At 38.6% G+C, this 11,738-nt stretch overlaps 1 pseudogene; it reads left to right on the top strand.

Annotated features, from left to right (window-relative positions):
• The first annotated feature begins 2,433 nt into the window (after positions 1 to 2,433).
• On the top strand, positions 2,434 to 5,822 carry LOC125473732 (annotated as a pseudogene).
• Positions 5,823 to 11,738: the final 5,916 nt, after the last annotated feature.

Below are 11,738 nucleotides of genomic sequence, written 5' to 3' on the forward strand. Positions count from 1 at the left end.
GTTGTCGATGGTAGTCGAGGTGTGTTCGTTGAATCTGGTGAGTACCTCTGCTTGGCCTATGATTGTGTTTTCTAAGCCCATCTTCTGAATTACTGAGATCTGAAGTAGATTGATTACATATCCATTATCAACCATCATTTTGTTGACTATAGCGTGGGCTAGTTGGATAGATATCACTAGTGAGTCGTCATGTGGGAAATCGACACCTTCGACATCTTGCTCGGTAAAGCCAACAATGTGTCCAGGTTGGGTGTCAACTGCCTGGATCTGGAAGACTAATAAAGCCTGCTAGATCTTCTTTTTCTTGGAGTTGTTAGCGCTCCCAAGTGCTCGGACTCAGCGAAAATGCCATTGATCTGAATTATCTTAGTTGGCTGCTTTTAGTCTTTGTTTGCATTTCTTTTAGGTTGCGTAGCTGGCTTTTCCAAGTATCCATCGACCTTGTCTTTTTTCACCAACTTATCTAGGTATTCTTCCAAGTGTAGCAGTCGTGGGTTGTATGATCGGGACCTTGATGAAATGCGCAGTACTTGGTGTGGTTCAACTTGGAGGTATCTTCTTTCGATTGCTTCGGTAGCTTGAACCATGGTTTACTCTTGATGTCGTGGAGGATTTAATGGATTGAGATAAAAAAACTTTGAGTAGTTCATGGGCGTTGAGCCTTCTTTAGTCGGGGATCGGTCCCTGCGCTTAGCCTCATGCCTACTTTTGTTGTTATACTGTTTCCCATCCTCATTCTTTTGAGCTACTGCCAATTCTTTTTTAGGCTGCTTAGGTGTCTTATCTGCTTGTCGAGCCTCGCTCCAAAGTGCATGCTTATCTGCCATAGTGAAAGGGTCGACCAGAGTTAGATATTATTTCATAATCAATTCTCCGAACATCGGGTGGTTTGCTGGGAGTCTTTTTACGAAGGTTGCATTAGCTATCGAGTTGTTGCATTCGACTATCTTTGCCTTCTTTATTTTGAACCTCTTCAGATAATCGCAAAGCGACTCTTTTAGGTTCTTCTTGATGTTGAACAAGTGGTCAGACTTCTTCTTGATCGAGCGATAAAAGAAATACTCTTTGGTGAAAACCAAAGAAAGCTCATTGAAACTTTGGATGGATTATGGTGGCAAGGTGTGAAACTAATCTTCTGCCTCGCCTTGTAAAGTGGTGGTGAATATTTTGCACATGAGAGCGTCGTTGTTCAGATAAAGGATCATTGCGCCTCAATAGTGCTTTAGGTGTATCTCCAGGTCTCTATCTCCTTTGAATGATGTGAAATGTAGCATGCTAAATTTACGTGAAGGCTTTGCCTGCTTGATTTCGTCTATGAAGTGTGACCTGCTTATGTTGGTCATGTCTCGTTATAGTGCCTCGTAAGTGACCTCATTGCATTAGAAATCACGCAATCGCTCAGGCATAAGCCTCTCTACTTCTTCCTGAATTTGCCTTTGTTGGGGGTAGCGGAGCTTTCAGTTACTTCCAGTCATGATATACTAATCTAGGCTGCTCTTCCATATGCTTGGCTAGTCTATGTTATGGCTGTAGTGCATATGGTACGTTCCTAGCAAGTAAGCGAATTACTCATAGGTTGCTAGTTGAACTTAAATCGAATTGTGTGACTGCTTATCTCTGTCCTTCGTGCTGCCTATTTCGATGTGAGGTGGAGGATACTCCTTGTGAGTCTAGCAGCAAATGAACACTTCGCCTGGAAGGTTGCTCATGTTGATTATTAAAGTATGGCCTTAACCGTGAATGTATGCTCATCCGTGGGCCTAACTGAGAGTGCACGCTCCTCCATGTGCTAAGATGAGAGTTTAAGTTATCTTAGGGGCTCAGTTGGGAGTGTATATTACCCGAACGCTCGATTCGTGGCTGGTCGAGGGGCTGCTTGCCGAGATTCTACTGGAGAGGTTCGTCATCTACCTTTATCCTACTTTGGGACATCTCGTCTAGGGTGTGCTGCATCTCGGTACGTTGTAAAAGCTGATTCACCAAGGTCATCTAATGTGTGAGGTCACTTGTCAACTCTGTAACTTGTCGGGACAAATGTTATTCGCCATTTGGGTTAAAAGAGCTTGGATGGTATGCGTCTCCTTGAGTAGTGGAAGTGTGATAGACTCCGAACGTGAGATTTAAGTTGTGATATGTCAAATTTGCAGAGAAATATGGTGAAAATACCCCTGGTTCAATCGTCGGTCCAGAAATCTGAAGCTGAATGGTTGGATCGATCTTGGACCGGTTTGGATTGCTAGGTGGGCCATGAGAGTGGGTTGGGCCACGTGTGTGGCCTGGCCCACGTGCGATGCGTATGGGCGTTGGGCTTGGGCTCGGCTCGGGAGCGCGTTGGGCTCGCACTGGCCTTGGGCCCACGAGTGTTGGGCTTGGACAGCTTGGGCAGTGTGCTGAGTGGAGGCGTGCAAGGCTTGGGTTTGCGCTGCTGGGCTGATGGCTTGGGCTGCTTCTGGGGCCTGGGCCTACTGCTGCACAGTGGCGTGGGCCTGGGCTTGTGGCTGTCTTGCTGCTCCCTGCTCATTGTGGGCTTGCTGCCACGAAGCTAGCCCACTCCCCACTACCATGGTGGTCCCTGTGGCTATCATTGTGGTGGTGCTTCGTGGTGGCAAAGTTGATCCTTTTGTTATCGGGTTGAGCCTCGTGGATCGTCGTAGTAGGGCTACTTTTCATCCTCCATTATTTGATCTGGATCCTTAAACATAGGAAGTTCTGTTCATTGTGGTTTCCGAATTTCCTGCCATTTTATTTTTCTCCTACACCTATTCAAAGAATTAAAAATTTCTAGGAATAAGAACATACGAAAAATTTACGAACGAACGAGAAATGAGAAACTTTGAATGTGGGAGTCTTCTATCGAACTCTCAATGAAAGCACCAATTTATGGATACGAATTTCCACCGTCTTCTCCTTTGATAAAAATGCACCTGCAAAATAATAACACCCAAGATTAAGGCCAAAAACCTTACGCCCCTACGATGAATAGAGGGGCTTTGGCCGAAGAAAATAGTGTGTTTAGGAGTTTGTGGGTAGCAAATGACTTGACTTTTTGGTGGGATAATATGGCTATTTATAGGGGAATGGCCGGCCCTATTTGGAGAATAGTGGCCCGCCATATATGGTGAAATTATGTGAATAATTGCAAGATATTATGTGAAATAATATATTCCAATTAACATGGCAGTTACTCCTAAATTAAATAGGAAAATTAGGAGTTACTTTTTGAATAAGGATTTGATAAGGAGTGATGAGAGGTGTTTGAATAAATATCATTTTGATCACCTTTGACTCTTCCTTAATTGAGCCGTTATTGTCCATTGCATGTACGTGGGAATTCCGGTGTACCTTAAGGGTAATTTTATCCCTTTAATCCAAATGTTCACGTGTCATCTCCGATGATCTTAAAACTCAATTCTATCAGCCACTGTTTATAAGCACATCGGAATGAATGCCCTATTTTACTATTCCTCACTTCTTTTCTTTTTTTCCACTGGCACAGGACAAAATGACCTTATAATTTTTTTTTGCTTTTCCTGTTTTTCCCATGTCTCTTTGACTTAGTTTGGCTACCATTGGTTCTAATGGCTATTGCGTAAATTCGAGCACTCATTAATGGCATTTTTTGTAATTTGGACAAGCTTCTATATATTATTTTTAGAGTAAATTGTAGCATGGTCTCTCAACTTTAATCAAATTGGAGCAACGGTCCCTCAACTAAAAATCCATTACCATTGGTCCCTCAACTCATCAAAATTGGTAGGTATGGTTCTTTTCATCAACTTCGTCAAAATGAGTTATGTTGGAATGACCATTGCTACAATTTGGGTCCCTCAACTCATCAAAAGTGTAGCTATGGTTCTTTTAGTAAAACTTCGTCAGAATTTGGTCAAAATGAGTTATGTTGGAAGGAGCATTGCTACAATTGAGTTAAAATTGATGGACCATTGCTCCAATTGGGATAAAGTTAAGGGACCATTTCTCCAGTTGGATTAAAGTTGAGGGACCATAGCTGCACGTTTTGATGAGTTGAGGGACCAATGGTAATGGATTTTTAGTTAAGGGACCATTGCTCTAATTGAGTTAAAGTTAAGGGACCATTGCTACAATTTACTCTTATTTTTATGGAGAAGGAAACCTTGGTCTCTCATTTTCATTTATCCCCTTCTCTGTTAAGATGCTGCCATATGGCATCATCCTCTAGTGAGTAATGTACAATGGAAGTTGTAAGTTAGTTACAAGTTGTTAGAGTTAGTGGATTACTAAAAATAGAAGCTTGTAAGAGAAGAAAGAAAGTGAATGAAATATTGTTGGTATTCAGTTTAGTTATCTCTCTGTGCAATTGTAAAAGACGTATATAGTAAGGTTCTAACATTCTCTCTCTAAACTAGATTTTCTCACTCTATACTCAGTATCTAACCATCCACAGTTAATAAACAAAGTAACGAAAATGACCCTTCAAAAATTTATTCATCTTTTCCTTTTTTGCCTATCTCCCACTGATCTCTCACACTTGTCTCTCACAAAAAACCTTGCCCGCAGTCCAAGATAACAATATCGAACTAGGATTCTATCCCCTCCTCTTTTCATCCCCTTCCATCCCCTCATCTCACATTCTCTATTTTGTCTTTTTCTTTCTATAAAAAAAATTAGGGTAAAGTACAAAAAACTACCTTAACTATTGGTCTCACGACACTTTCATACCTCATCTTTTTAAAATGACAATGTCATACCTCATCTTATTAATTTGTGCCAATGTCATACCTCCGTCAGTTTTTCTGTTAATTTCTCAGTTAAATGATGACGGGGCCCACTCACTAATCCAACTAGATTAAAAAAATAATTAAATATATTTTTAATAATTAAATATTAAAAAATTAAAAATAAAATTATTTTTTATATATATTAAATTGTGTTATCCACCTCTCTCTCTCCCTCTCCTCTCTCTTTCTCTCTCTCACCTTTCTCTCTTCTCTGCATCCCCAAAATCCCAAAGCCCAGAAACCCTTCCTACCCGTCCCCCCTAACCTTCCTTTACCACCCTCTCTCTCTTATCTCTCTCTCTTGCCTATCTTTTCTCTCTCTCTCTAGGCAACCCTTCCCCACCTCCATCGCCGCCACCAAACAGCCTATTTTCTCCATTCCCAATCTCATTCCCAAACTCGAATCCCTATCTTCCTCTCACCACGACTCTTCCCACTGCTTTCCGCCGCCGAAGAAAACCCCCCACTTCCCAATCCTCTCCACCGCCAAAACCACCGTCTCCCTCTAGCTGCCACCAACCACAGACACCCCCACTCCGACTTCCAAGAAAAAGTCCTCTACCTCGACTCCATTGGCCTCGACTTCTCCCTAATTAACCACCACCCTCCCATCCTTTCCTTCCCTCTCTCTCACATCAAACCCACCGTCCACTTCCTCCTCACCTCCATCGACTTCACCTCCCGGAATTCCACCGCCTGATCGGCATGTGCCTTGAAATCCTCTCCTCCTGCATCGTCGAAATCGTCCCACTCCTTGTCTTCCTCTTCCGCGAAGCCCACGTCAATGGCTCCGATCTTCGTCGCGTCATCAATCGCCGCCCCAGACTCCTCACCTACAGCGTCAAAACTTGCCTTCGCCCCACCTTCTACTTCCTACAGAGCATCAACATTTACCAAGTCAACAAACACACCTCCCTCATCTCCTGCAGCATGGAAGACAAGCTCCTGCCCCGAATCGACTACCTAGAAAAAATCGGCTTCTTCTGCCGCAACGCGATGTCAATGTTCCGGCAGTTCCCGCAACTGTTCTGCTACAAGAAAAAAAGGGAAGAAATAGAGGTTTGATGGGATTTTGGGTTTTGATATTTGTAATGGGATTCTAGGTTTTGAGATTTTGGGGATGCAGGTTGCCCAGAGAAAGAGAAAAGAGAGAGAGGTGAGAGAGAGGGTGGTGGAGGAATGTTGGGGGAAAGACGGGTGGGAAAGGTTTCTGGGTTTTGGGATTTTGGGGATGCAAAGAAGAGAGAGGCGAGAGAGAAAGGAGAGAGGTGAATCCCACAATTTAATATAAAAATATAATTTTTAATTTTAATTTTTTAATATTTAATTATTTTTTAATCCAGTTGGATTAGTGAGTGGGCCCCGCCTCTAGCCACGTCAGCACTTAACAGAGAAATTAACAGAAAAACTGACGGAGGTATGACATTGACACAAATTCGTAACATGAGGTATGACATTGTCATTTTAAAAAGATGAGGTATGAAAGTGTCGTGAGACCAATAGTTGAGGTAGTTTTTTGTACTTTATCCAAAAAATTAATATAAGATGTTGACGTGACTTAACCGTGACAGTTCATATAGAAGGAGAAGGAAAAAAAGAGGAGAGTGAAGCCAACTCCAACAATATCCTTCTCCACATTTCCTTGCAGTGAGCCAAAACCCTCTATAGGACTGTCCAAATTTTGACCATTATCTTCAATTACATTCCCCATGACAACAAGCAATATGTCATACACAGACATGACTTCGACTGTGATGAAAATTATAAACTGAATATATTCTCTCCATAATGGGTCATGGACGGTGACCATTTGGTGTGAGGAAGGCGGGTGGTGTTTGGGGGATACTCGATATATTGTTTCAAGTCCCATCTCATTCGTGTGTGTGTGTGTGTTATTTATTTATTATTTTTTTTTTTTGAGAACTGGTGTTTATGTTTTGGGAAGCGTATGGAAATAATATATTTTTTCCGTCGTCGTCTACACGTAGACTTATTCATGGAGATTCATCTCTCATATATGCCTAAACAAAGTTTCCTTCATCAAGAATGGTTCAACACACATCACACATCATTCCTTATAACTACTCTCGTGATTTGATTCTTCACACCAAGAGATAGGTAGGGAATCCAACACGAATTCAGTCATACACCCCAATCAATCTCATTCTCTCCCCATGTCCAACGTTAATGGATGATTCTGACGAGTATTGTCACCATGTGTAGTTGTGCACAAATTTAATTCCAACATGATGTAGGGATCATTAGAATTAATAAACCTGAATTTAAGTAGAACATTTCGTAAACAACATGTAGTGGAAGGAAATGGCACAATTGAATTTTGAAGCACAACAAATAATGACTCAAAACGTATTAAAGAAATAAGAAGAAAGTATGTCGCATGATTGACTATTTGTTCATAATGACCAGAAAACTAATTAAGAAACAGTGACAAGTCAAAATTTATTGTAACGTAACTGAGTGATATCAATAACTAAATCTGGAAAATTAAATCTTTGACATTCACCCCCATTCATACATTGATTTGGACGTCAAAAATAGTCCAAGGATAAAAACCGCAATAAAAAAAAATGCAAAGTGCAAGCTTTAAAAGTATGTGAATCGTTACACAAGAGGAAGGTTGTTTTTTTATTTTTTATTTTTTATTTTTACAAATGGTAGAATTTGTTAGATTAGCTAATGACGGGGTTCGACCTTACGTCACCATACAAGGGTTCAACACCTTTTCACCACTATGGTAAATAACAACTTTACCAAAGAGAAGATTGTTTAGTTGGATCAATAGCTAGTCAATGGCACTCTATAAACAAAATCTTCAAGATTAAGTCTAATGATTAAGTGTGAAAATGATCCTAAATCTAAGTATCTCTATATTTTTGTTCAAAAAAAATTATCTCTATATTTCATGGCCAAAGTTATAATCTATATTTTTCATTGGATTAGAGTACACGTAAAGCATTGAAGATTCAACTTTATTTTTTGGTGGGTGATGCTTCCTATATTATCATGTTTTGAGATTTTGCTTTTGAAGAATTGTGTTTACGTTTTTTTTTTCTTGTAAGTTCACAATGATTATCTTCAAATTGACTCACAAGTGGTGAATTACCCTGATGGTTCGGCCTTCCTCGTCCATTCATTTTCGCCTCCAAATCCTTCCCTTAGCATAAATTAGTGTAGAATATTGTTTGTAATAAATAAACTGAAAATATGACCTTAACCCCTCAAATTCAAATTTTTCCATATAAAATCCGACATAATATTTTTACTTAAAAAAAAACCAGTGATTAGGATCCACCTAAGTGAATTCATTAATTTCATATTACTGTACACATTTTACATATTTTAGATGCCTAAAATACCCCTATTGCATATATGATGTGCACAATTAATTCTATGCAGATTGTAAGGAGAGAGTTAATGATTTTGCAAAAAGAAAAATAAGACATTAATGTTAAAAAATTCATTGCATATTAATATCAAATATGATAATTGTTGGCTTAATTCTATGTATTTGGCATTATGAGTTCATATATATATATATATATATATATATGTATATATATATATATATATATTTCTTTTTTTACAAAAAAAAAAAAAAAAAAAACTAATATATGTACACATAAAAAAAAGTAATTTACCTACCATGTACAAAAATGTTATTTGATTCAACATGTGTATAAATATATATATATATATATATATATGTGTGTGTGTGTGTGTGTGTGTTAATTTACCTACCATGCACAAAAATTTTATTTGATTCAACATGTGTGTGTGTGTGTATATATATATATGTGTGTGTGTGTTTATATAATTAGACCATATTAATTTACCTACCTACTATTTGAACATTTCCAATTATGCAAAATATTGTATACCAACAACAAAATATAAACTTAGGAATTGGATCATGCTTTTGATTTTATCTTTTACCTACAAAAAATCATATACATATTACTTTATATATTTTTACCAAAAAACATGACACACCCCGACCTAAGGAGGGCATGCTGGCCATCACGTGAGACTCATCATGGGATTGCTCGTGAGTTCCCAAAAACAAAACCATAAGGGAATGGTAAGCCCAAAGCGGACAATATTGTGCTACGGTGGTGGAGCGGGCCCAGGAAGTGATCCGCCCCGGGCCGGGATGTGACATTTGGTATCAGAGCCTAACCATAGCCATGGTGTGCCGACGAGGACGTCGGGCCCCTAAGGGGGGGTGGATTGTGACATCCCACATCGCCTAGGGGAGTGATCCTTATATGTATATTCTCATCTCTACCTAGAGGCCTTTTGGGAGCTCACTGGCTTCGAGTTCCATCGGAACTCTGAAGTTAAGCGAGTAGCGCGTGAGAGCATTCCCAGGATGGGTGACTCATTGAGAAGTTCTTGTGTAAGTTCCCAAAAACAAAACTGTGAAGGCGTGGTTGGAGCCCAAAGCGGACAATATCGTGCTACGGTGGAGTCAGGCCCGGGAAGTGATCTTGCCAAGGCCGGGATGTGACTTTCTCAGAAACAAAACCGTGAGGGCGTGGTTGGGGCCCAAAGCGGACAATATCGTGCTACGGTGGTGGAGTGGGCCCGGGAAGTGGTCCCCCCCTGGGCCGGTATGTGACAAAACATCCCTGATAATATATGTATTAATACATAAAAAATAATTTACCTACCATGTATACAAAAATATTATTTGATTCAAAATATATAATCTAGGTTTTCTCAAAAAAAAAAAAAAAAAAAGGACTTTTTTGTATGTATATATTTTTTATATAATTGGAACAAATTAATTTACCTACCTACAAATTAATTTCCATAATTTACATACAAAAAATTATACCCCGTGTGTAATCTAATATCTCTTTTTTCACTAATACATGGAGAATAATTTACCCATTACAAGAAGAAATATAATTTGATGTATTATATTGAAAAATATTATGTCATACCTATATTTATACAACAATAAAGCGTGCCAATATATTTAACAATACATGAAAAATAATTTACCTACAAGTTAGAGAAGTGTTATTTGATTCAAAACATATAATATGGATTTAGTATAATTTTTTTTAATAATTGGAACAAATTAATTTACTTCCCAATTAATGCAAAAAAAAAAAAAATATATATATATATATATATATATATATCACAAAAAGGGTAAATTTTTGGTATGATATGGATACAATTAATGCAATACAACAGTTCATATATTTTATTTCACTTTTTCTACAACTTTTAATTTGGAATAAATTTAGGGATTTGGAAAAGTAGCATAGGTGTAAATAAATTATATTAGTAGGTCAATAGTGTTCTGAGTTGTAGATTTTAAATTTGGGCTTTTATTGGATGTTTATATGTAAATGAGTTTTTATTTAGGAATCATGAATTGTAAGAGCCAAAATCTAAAGCATCCTACAATAAAAATAAAAAACTTCTAATTGACCCCTTTTTAAGACGTGATAGATATTATGCCACTCATTTTTATTTTGTTCGTACATAAACTGCAACGTGATCGCTCGGCCTCCAACTAAGTTCAAATAATAAAAACGAAATGAAAATGATGTTTTATATGACTATCTTAAAGTACGCTTTATTGTGTGAAAATGTGCCTCCAAGTTCGAAGTTTTGTTATTATAGTAAATAGCTTGAGTTCGGTATTGAGCTTGAATCTTTTAAGCACGATGGAGATTATCTTGTATAAAAAGTAAGACAAGCTTACTTTGAGCTTGAAAATATTGAACAAGCCAAATTTGAACATTGATATATGATTTGGCTCGACTTGTTTATAGACAATATACATGAGTCCATTACTGTATTTTTCATCCAATAAACAATTTACTTGGGCCTACTCACATCTCTTTCTACTTGATTCTAATTAAGATTCTTCGTTGAAAGACCTCAGTGCAATTATAAATGTGTTTAATATATCAAACTCATAAGATCATCTTTAAAGGAGATGTTAAATTTTAAACATAAAATTTAAATTGTATGTGGCATTTTGACATCTTTCTAAATTTTTCTCTCCACCCGTTATGTCAAATTAAAATATTATTTTATTATATTATTTCTTTTCATAATTTCTGTTTTATAATTACAAATTTGATTACATTTTTTTATTTTTTTCCATTGTTTTAATTTCCTAATTTCCCAAATAGCATGTACACCAGAATGGGCAGCTGAATTGATACCCAAGACATAAAAAACTGAGGCTTCTGCGCTACAAAGTAAGTTAAATCATCTCAATAAGTTTCATACCTATATAACTTCAAGCCGTCTGCTTTTCTTCTTTTCTTTTAAATTGGATTCAAAATAAATTGAATCAATACAATATCGCATAGTGTCACATTCCAGCCCGGGCTCCCACCACATTCCGGGTTCGATTCCACCGTAGCACGATATTGTCCGTTTTGGACCCCGATTACGCCCTCACGGTTTTGTTTTTGGAACTCACACGAGAACTTCCCAGTGGGTCACCCATCCTGGGATTGCTCTAGAGCGAACCCGCTTAACTTCGGAGTTCTGATAGAACCCGAAGCCAGTGAGCTCCCAAAAGGCCTTGTGCTAGGTAAAGATGGGAATATACAGCCAGTGAGCTCTTAGAAGGCCTCGTGCTAGGTAGAGATGAGAATATACATATAAGGCTTACAGGATCCACTCCCTTGGGCGATGTGGGATGTTACAATCCACCCCTCTTAAGGGTCTGACGTCCTCGTCGGCACACTCGACTAGGGATTGGCTCTGATTGTCACATCTCGGCCCAGGCCCCCACCACATCATGAGCTCAATTGCACCGTAGCACGATATTATCTGCTTTAGGCCCCGACCTAGCACGATATTGTCTGCTTTGGGCCCCGACCATGCCCTCACGGTTTTGTTTCTGGGAATTCACACGAGAACTTCCCAGTGGGTCACCCATCCTGGGATTGCTCTCGCGCGAACTCGCTTAACTTCGGAGTT

The sequence above is a fragment of a genome, unplaced genomic scaffold, assembly GCF_019419815.1.
Source record: "Pyrus x bretschneideri cultivar Hongxiangsu unplaced genomic scaffold, Pyrus_bretschneideri_v1 Contig94, whole genome shotgun sequence".
NCBI lineage: Eukaryota > Viridiplantae > Streptophyta > Magnoliopsida > Rosales > Rosaceae > Pyrus > Pyrus x bretschneideri.